The following is an 8,960-nucleotide window of genomic DNA, read 5'->3' on the forward strand; positions in this document are numbered from 1 at the left end:
AACCACACTACAGGCTGATCCAACTTTGATGTAATGTCCTTAAAACAAGTCAAAATGAGGCTCAGTAGTGTGTGTGGCCTCCACATGCCTGTATGACCTCCCTACAACGCCTGGGCATGCTCCTGATGAGGTGGCGGATGGTCTCCTGAGGGATCTCCTCCCAGAACTGGACTAAAGCATCCGCCAACTCCTGGACAGTCTGTGGTGCAACGTGGCGTTGGTGGATGGAGCAAGACATGATGTCCCAGATGTGCTCAATTGGATTCAGGTCTGGGGAACGGGAGGGCCAGTAGCATCAATGCCTTCCTCTTGCAGGAACTGCTGACACACTCCAGCCACATGAGGTCTAGCATTGTCTTGCATTAGGAGGAACCCAGGGCCAACCGCACCAGCATATGGTCTCACAAGGGGTCTGTGGATCACATCTCGGTACCTAATGGCAGTCAGGCTACCTCTGGCGAGCCCATGGAGGGCTGTGCGGCCCCCCAAAGAAATGCCACCCCACACCATGACTGACCCACCGCCAAACCGGTCATGCTGGAGGATGTTGCAGGCAGCAGAACGTTCTCCACGGCATCTCCAGACTGTCACGTCTGTCACATGTGCTCAGTGTGAACCTGCTTTCATCTTGGTGTTCTCTGGCAAATGCCAAACGTCCTGCACGGTGTTGGGCTGTAAGCACAACCCCCACCTGTGGACGTCGGGCCCTCACCACCCTCATGGAGTCTGTTTCTGACCGTTTGAGCAGACACATGCACATTTGTGGCCTGCTGGAGGTCATTTTGCAGGGCTCTGGCAGTGCTCCTCCTGCTCCTTCTTGCAAAAAGGCGGAGGTAGCGGTCCTGCTGCTGGGTTGTTGCCCTCCTACGGCCTCCTCCACGTCTCCTGATGTACTGGCCTGTCTCCTGGTAGCGCCTCCATGCTCTGGACACTACGCTGACAGACACAGCAAACCTTCTTGCCACAGCTTGCATTGATGTGCCATCCTGGATGAGCTGCACTACCTGAGCCACTTGTGTGGGTTGTAGACTCCGTCTCATGCTACCACTAGAGTGAAAGCACCGCCAGCATTCAAAAGTGACCAAAACATCAGCCAGGAAGCATAGGAACTGAGAAGTGGTCTGTGGTCACCACCTGCAGAACCACTCCTTTATTGGGGGTGTCTTGCTAATTGCCTATAATTTCCACCTGTTGTCTATTCCATTTGCACAACAGCATGTGAAATTTATTGTCGATCAGTGTTGCTTCCTAAGTGGACAGTTTGATTTCACAGAAGTGTGATTGACTTGGAGTTACATTGTGTTGTTTAAGTGTTCCCTTTATTTTTTTGAGCAGTATGTATATGTATATATATGTGTGTGTGTGTATACATATATATATAAGTCGGAAGTTTACATACATAAGCCAAATGCATTGAAACTCAGTTTCACAATTCCTGACATTTAATCCTAGTAAAAATTCCCTGTCTTAGCTCAGTTAGGATCACCACTTTATTTTAAGAACGTGAAATGTCAGAATAATAGTAGAGAATTATTTCTTTCAGCTTTTATTTCTTTCATCACATTCCCAGTGGGTCAGAAGTTTACATACACTCAATTAGTATTTGGAGGCATTGCCATTAAATTGTTTAACATGGATCAAACGTTTCGGGTAGCTTCCCACAATAAGTTGGGTGAATTTTGGCCCATTCCTCCTGACAGAGCTGGTGTAACGGAGTCAGGGTTGTAAGGCCTCCTTGCTCACACACACTTTTTCAGTTCTGCCCACAAATGTTCTATAGGATTAAGGTCATGGCTTTTTGATAGCCACTCCAATACCTTGACTTAGTTGTCCTTAAGCAATTTTGCCACAACTTTGAAAGTATGCTTGAGGTCATTGTCCATTTGGAAGACCCAATTGCGACCAAGCTTTAACTTCCTGACTGATGTCTTGATGTTGCTTCAATATATTCACATGATTTTCCTGCCTCATGAAGCCATCTATTTTGTGAAGTGCAGACAGTCACTCCTGCAGCAACGCACCCCCACAACATGATTCTGCCACCCCTGTGTTTCACGTTTGGGATGGTGTTCTTCGGCTTGCAAGCCTCTTCTCCCTTTTTCCTCCAAACATAAAGATGGTCATTATGGCCAAACAGTTCTATTTTTGTTTCATTAGACCAGTGGACATGTCTCTAAAAAGTATGATCTTTGTCCCCATGTGCAGTTGCAAACCACAGTCTGGCTTTTTATGGCGGTTTTGGGGCAGTGGCTTCTGCCTTGCTGAGCGTCCTTTCAGGTTATGTTTATATAGGACTCATTTTACTATGGATATAGATACTTTTGTACCTGTTTCCTCCACCATCTTCACAAGGTCCTTTGCTGTTGTTTTGGGATTGATTTGCACTTTTCACACCGAAGTACGTTCATCTCTAGGAGACAGAACGCGTCTTCTTCCTGAGCGGTATGACGGCTGCGTGGTCCCATGGTGTTTATACTTGCGTACTATTGTTTGTACAGATGAACGTGGTACCTTCAGGCGTTTGGAAATCGCTGACTTGTGGAGGAACCAGGCTTGTGGAGGTCTGCAATTTTTTTTCTGATGTATTACCTGATTTCTTTTGATTTTCCCAGGATGTCAAGCAAAGAGGCACTGGAGTTTGAAGGTAGGCCTTGAAATACATCCGCAGGTACACCTCCAATTGACTCAAATGATGTCAATTAGCCTATCAGAAGCTTCTAAAGCCATGACATAATTTTCTGGAACGTTCCAAGCTGTTTAAAGGCACATACACCTTAGTGTATGTAAACTGGAATTGTGATACAGTGAGTTTTAAGTGAAATAATCTGTCTGTAAACAATTGTTGGAAAAATTACTTGTGTCATACACAAAGTAGATGTCCTAACCGACTTAGAAGAAAAAGAAACGCACACCTATTAGGCGAGGTGCTGGCTAGCGGAGTGGAAAACTTTAAAATAAAGGAGAGCCGCACACTCTAGGAGCTCAGATGTAACTTGCCAAAACTATAGTTTGTTAACAAAACAGTTGTGGAGGGGTTGAAAAACAAGTTTTAATGACTATAACCTAAAATTATGTAGACTTCCGACTTCAACTGTATATAAGCCAGTCGTTGTGTTGGGCACTCACTTTTCCCAATACCACATCACTGTCTGATCTTACAGCACTGCTTGTGGAGATCCATGGCTCTTATGGTAGGACTTCTACTCCAGGCTCCCAGCACGGTGACACTGCTGGGTACTCTGCTGTTTCTGCTGGTCCTCTACCTCCTCTACTCTGGTTCCAGCTCTGAGGAACAGGGGAATGAGCCTCCAGGACCCAGGGCTCTGCCCCTGCTTGGTAACATGCTCCAGCTGGACCTCAAGATGCCATACTGCACTCTCTCTGCGAGGTAAGATGACGTCCTCCGTTGCTTTCAGAGAAAACTAAGTTGAGGTTGTTGATTTGATCTGTGAGATGTTATCTGTTTTATCTCACTTATATAGTTTTCTTGCCATTTCACCAGGTTTGAAAAGTACATTAAGCAAACTGATAGAACGGACTTCCCAAACTGACAGAACGGACTTCCGCACATTGTACATGCTTTAAGCTGGTGAATGTTGTTTAATGTTCTGTTCTGTAATGTATTTCAATAGATATGTCCTGTCCAAGTAGCCTGGTCAAGGATCTGTTTTTTGCTGGGACCAGGCTATGGCCAAAATACTTTGTGACAGTGACCAAAGCGTTGCAACGTAAGCGATGAGGCCACTTTAGAATATTGAGATGCACCCTAGGAATATTCATTCAGGGATCTTGGTAACAAAACAGACCTGGGTTCAAATACATAGTGTAAGAAGATTTGTCTAAATACATATTTTGAAATGTTTTTTAAAGTCTTTAAAATACAGTGAATAGTATTTGAACCCAGGTCTGACCTCAACTGTAAACCCCTGTTTAACAAGCCATATGTGTTGTCCTATTTTGTGCTTATTCATACAGTATATGACTACGAGGCATAACTGTGTACTTTATGTATGCTTTATCTGTCCAGCTCTCCAAGAAATATGGCTCCATCTTTACGATTCACTTTGGACCCAAGAAAATGATTGTTTTGGTAGGATACAAGATGGTTAAGCAGGCGCTGGTCAATCAGGCAGAGGACTTTGGGGACAAAGACATCACTCCTGTGCTCAATGAACTAAACCAAGGACATGGTAATGATATTTGACTTATTCTGGCTTTGTCACATTCTTAAAGAGATAGTTCACCAAAATTACAAAATCACCTATTGGGTTTCCTTACCCTGTATGCAGTCTATGGACAAGCTAAGACAGAAATCCATGCTTTAGTTTTGTTTACCTGGCCACTTGTAGACAGCTAATCCAATACAAGTCAATGTCCCCATATATTAGCTTGTTTTGCGTTTTATGTCCAAATCATCTAAAAGTAATTGTCCAGTGTTTCCAGATATCTATGAAATATGACTGATAATTAGTTACAATATGAGTGACATATTTTCCATTTCAAAACAAATGTAATTAAGCATGTTAAAAATAAGCTTTTCTGTGTTGGAATGTTGTGGGCGTACCACAACAAAATTGTGTGGGCGTATACCAAAATATTAATGCGAGTCAACTACTTTTTGGCATTTTTATGTTAGGCCACAAGGAGGAGTCAACAACATTATGTGGGTATAAGTTAACAGAATATTAACTTTTAAAAGTGGGATTTTCACTGGAGAGTTACTTTAAAGCTGCAATAGGTACGTTTTTGGGCGACCTGACCAAATTCACATAGAAATGTGAGTTATAGATATGTTATTCTCATTGAAAGCAAATCCATCAAAGGTTCTTATACTAATCCTCTGCAAATAATATAAATGTCTATGATTAATTAGCATTTACAGATGGTCATGCCCAGAAAGGATGCATAGATCATTTGGCAGATTATTCATTTTCTTGGTATATGATAATTATTATGAATGAGTCAATTATGAAATGGCAAATTATATGTTTTTTTGTTTTTTCTCACTTTGAATTATCATGGAAACAAACAACCTTCTTTACAGGGATTATGTTTGCCAATGGAGACTCATAGAAAGAGAAGAGACTCTGTCACGACTTCCACCGAAGGTGGCTCCTCTCCCTGTTCGGGCGGCGCTCGGCGGTCGTCGTCGCCGGGTCTACTAGCTGCCACCGATCCCTTTTCTTTTTCGTTTGGTTTTGTCTGTCTTGTGTTCACCTGTGTCTAGTTTAGGCTAATCAGTGGGGTATTTAATCTCGCCCTACCCGCTAGGTTTTGTGCGGGATTGTTTGTGTACCTGTCGTTGGTTTGGGTGTCACAGGTGTTTTCACGGGACTGTTTTCCTGCACGTTAGTTTAGTCAGAGGAGTGTGTTCCTCCGTGTTTGACTGGACTACGTTCCTATTTCTTAGTGGCTGCTGTTGTGGTCCTGTGCCTGTTCTGTTGATGGACTTGTAATAAAACGCCCTTCTGGAATTCTTACTCTCCTGCGCCTGACTCCAAACCCACATCTCCTAGGGAGAATCTGACAGGCTCTTTGCCTTGACAAACCTTAGAGACTTTGGGATGGGCAAGAAACTTAGCAAGGAGAAAATCTTAGAGGAAATTCACTACCTGATTGAAGTGTAGGAGAAACCTGAGGGTAAGAGCAATACCAGTATTTCTACACTGTAGTAGTAGAATTAACATAATATATTTAAGTGATGTGTATCCCTAATTGCCTGGTTATTTTTAACCATATTATTAGTAAATAGATTAATTAGTTAGGCTTGTTCAGTGATCGTTTCGGTTCTGGAAAGCTTATTTAGTAATTGATTAGATGTTTTGTCTATTACAGGTAAGGCAGTTGACACCACACAGCCTGTGATTTATGCTGTCTCCAACTTAATCTCGCCCATTGTCTATGACAGCAGGTTTGAATACACTGACCAGAATCTGCATCTCATGCATATTTAATAACTTGTTGCATTAATATTGCTCAGTGTAACTACAGAATCGTATTAATCGATAAGGTCCGAGGGGGTGTGGTATATGTCCAATTTACCACAGCTAAGGGCTGTTCTTAGGCGCAGTGCCTGGATACAGCCCTTAGCTGTGGTATATTGGCAATATACCACAAACCCAGAGGTGCCTTGTTGGTACTATAAACTGTTAACCAACATAATTAGAACGGTAAACTAGTAATTTTGCATCATACCGGCCAATCAGCATCCAGGATCCAAAAAAAGAAAAGAAAACCAGCCCCGTCGCAGACCACGATGTCTTGCTCCCAGACAAACTAAAGAACTTATTTTCTCGCTTTGAGGACAATACAGTGCCACCGACACAGCCCGCTACCAAAACCTGTGGGCTCTCCTTTACTGCAGCCAGTGAAGTGCTTTGAGAGACTAGTCAAGGACCATATCACCTCCACCCTACCTGACACCCTAGACCCACTCCAATTTGCTTACCGCACCAATAGGTCCACAGACGATGCAATCGCAATCACACTGCACACTGCCCTAACTCATCTGGACAAGAGGAATATCTATGTGAGAATGCGGTTCATTGACTACAGCTCAGCATTTAACACCATAGTACCCTCCAAGCTCATCATTAAGCTTGAGACCCTGGGTCTCAACCCCGCCCTGTGCAACTGGGTCCTGGACTTCCTGACGGGCCGCCCCTAGGTGGTGAGGGTAGGAAACAACATCTCCACCCCGCTGATCCTCAACACTGGGGCCCCACAAGGTTGCGTTCTCAGCCCTCTCCTGTACTCCCTGTTCACCCATGACTGAGTGACCATGCACGCCTCCAACTCAATCATCAAGTTTGCAGACAGTGGTAGGCTTGATTACCAACAACGACGAGACAGCCTACAGGGAGGAGGTGAGGGCCCTCGGAGTGTGGTGTCAGGAAAATAACCTCACATGCAATGCCAACAAAACAAAGGAGATGATCGTGGACTTCAGGAAACAGCAGAGGGAGCAGCCCCCTATCCACATTGACAGGACAGTAGTGGAGAAGGTGGAAAGTTCTAAGTTCCTCAGCGTACACTTCACGGACAAACTGAAATGGTCCACCCACACAGACAGCGTGGTGAAGAAGGCGCAGCAGCGCCTCTTCCACCTCAGGAGGCTGAAGAAATTCGGCTTGTCACCAAAAACACTCAAACTTTTACAGATGCACAATTGAGATGAACATTGAGGTCTGCACAACGCATCACCGGGGGAAAACTACCTGCCCTCCAGGACACCTACACCACCCGATGTCACAGGAAGGCCAAAAAGATCATCAAGGACAACAACCACCCGAGCCACTGCCTGTTCACCCCGCTATCATCCAGAAGGCGAGGTCAGTACAGGTGCATCAAAGCTGGGACCGAGAGACTGAAAAACAGCTTCTATCTCAAGGCCATCAGACTGTAAAACAGCCATCACTAACATTGAGTGGCTGCTGCCAACATACTGACTCAAATCTCTAGCCACTTTAATAATTTAAAATTGGATGTAATAAATGTATCACTAGCATTAAACAATGGCACTTTATAATGTTTACATACCCTACATTACTCATCTCATATGTATATACTGTACTCTATACAATCTACTGCATCTGGCCTATGCCGTTTGGCCATCGCTCATCCATATATTTTTATGTACATAATCTTATTCATTCCTTTACACTTGTGTGTATAATAAGGTAGTTGTTGTGAAATTGTTAGGTTAGATTACTCGTTGGTTATTACTGCATTGTCGGAACTAGAAGCACAAGCATTTTGCTACACTCGCATTGACATCTGCTAACCATGTGTATGTGACCAATAAAATTTGACTTGATTTGAACCCAGTTTATATTTCTTATTATGCCACCATGTGGTGCACTTGGATACTGCAGCAGAACACAATTCATTTCAGTTGTCCACCACTAACATACCAATGTGCACAGATGTCAATTCAACGTGTATTCGTCATTGGTTCAATCTAATTTCATTGCAATTAAGTAGAAACAACGTAGATTCATCCAGTGTGTGCCCAGTATACATATGACTGAATGCCAGCTGAGGGAGGATAGAATTACAGTTCTCCTTATCAGCAGAATTTCATGTAAACTCAGACTCAAACACTAAAACACTTCCTCTAGCTGCTTTAATAGAATGTGTTGATTATCTGTGAATAACTTACAACAGCTCCTTAAGTAACTGTTGTACATAATTCATATGTCATCTGAGGGTTTGGTTCTGTTAGGAATCTGGCAATATGGATTCTTTCTACCATGACGACAACCTGGTATTTAGTGTTGGTAACCTGTTTGGTGCTGGTACTGACACCACCGGGACAACCCTGCGCTGGGGTCTGCTGCTAATGGCCAAGTACCCCCATATACAGGGTAAAGATTGATATAAACCCCCACAGTTCTTGCCATACAGTCGTGGCCAAAAGTTTTGAGAATGACACAAATATTAATTTCCACAAAGTTTGCTGCTTCAGTGTCTTTAGATATTTTTGTCAGATGTTACTATGGAATACTGAAGTATAATTGCAAGCATTTCATAAGTGGCAAAGGCTTTTATTGACAATTAAATGAAGTTGATGCAAAGAGACAATATTTGCAGTGTTGACCCTTCTTTTTCAAGACCTCTGCAATCTGCCCTGGCATGCTGTCAATTCACTCCTGGGCCACATCCTGACTGATGGCAGCCAATTCTTGCATAATCAATGCTTGGAGTTTGTCAGAATTTGTGGGTTTCTGTTTGTCCACACGTCTCTTGAGGATTGACCACAAGTTCTCAATGGGATTAAGGTCTGGGGAGTTTCCTGGCCATGGACCCAAAATATCGATGTTTTGTTCCCCGAGCCACTTAGTTATAACTTTTGCCTTATGGCAAGGTGCTCCATCATGCTGGAAAAGGCATTGTTCGTCACCAAACTGTTCCTGGATGGTTGGGAGAAGTTGCTCTCGGAGGATGTGTTGGTACCATTC

Source organism: Salvelinus namaycush, unplaced genomic scaffold (assembly GCF_016432855.1).
Source record: "Salvelinus namaycush isolate Seneca unplaced genomic scaffold, SaNama_1.0 Scaffold94, whole genome shotgun sequence".
NCBI lineage: Eukaryota > Metazoa > Chordata > Actinopteri > Salmoniformes > Salmonidae > Salvelinus > Salvelinus namaycush.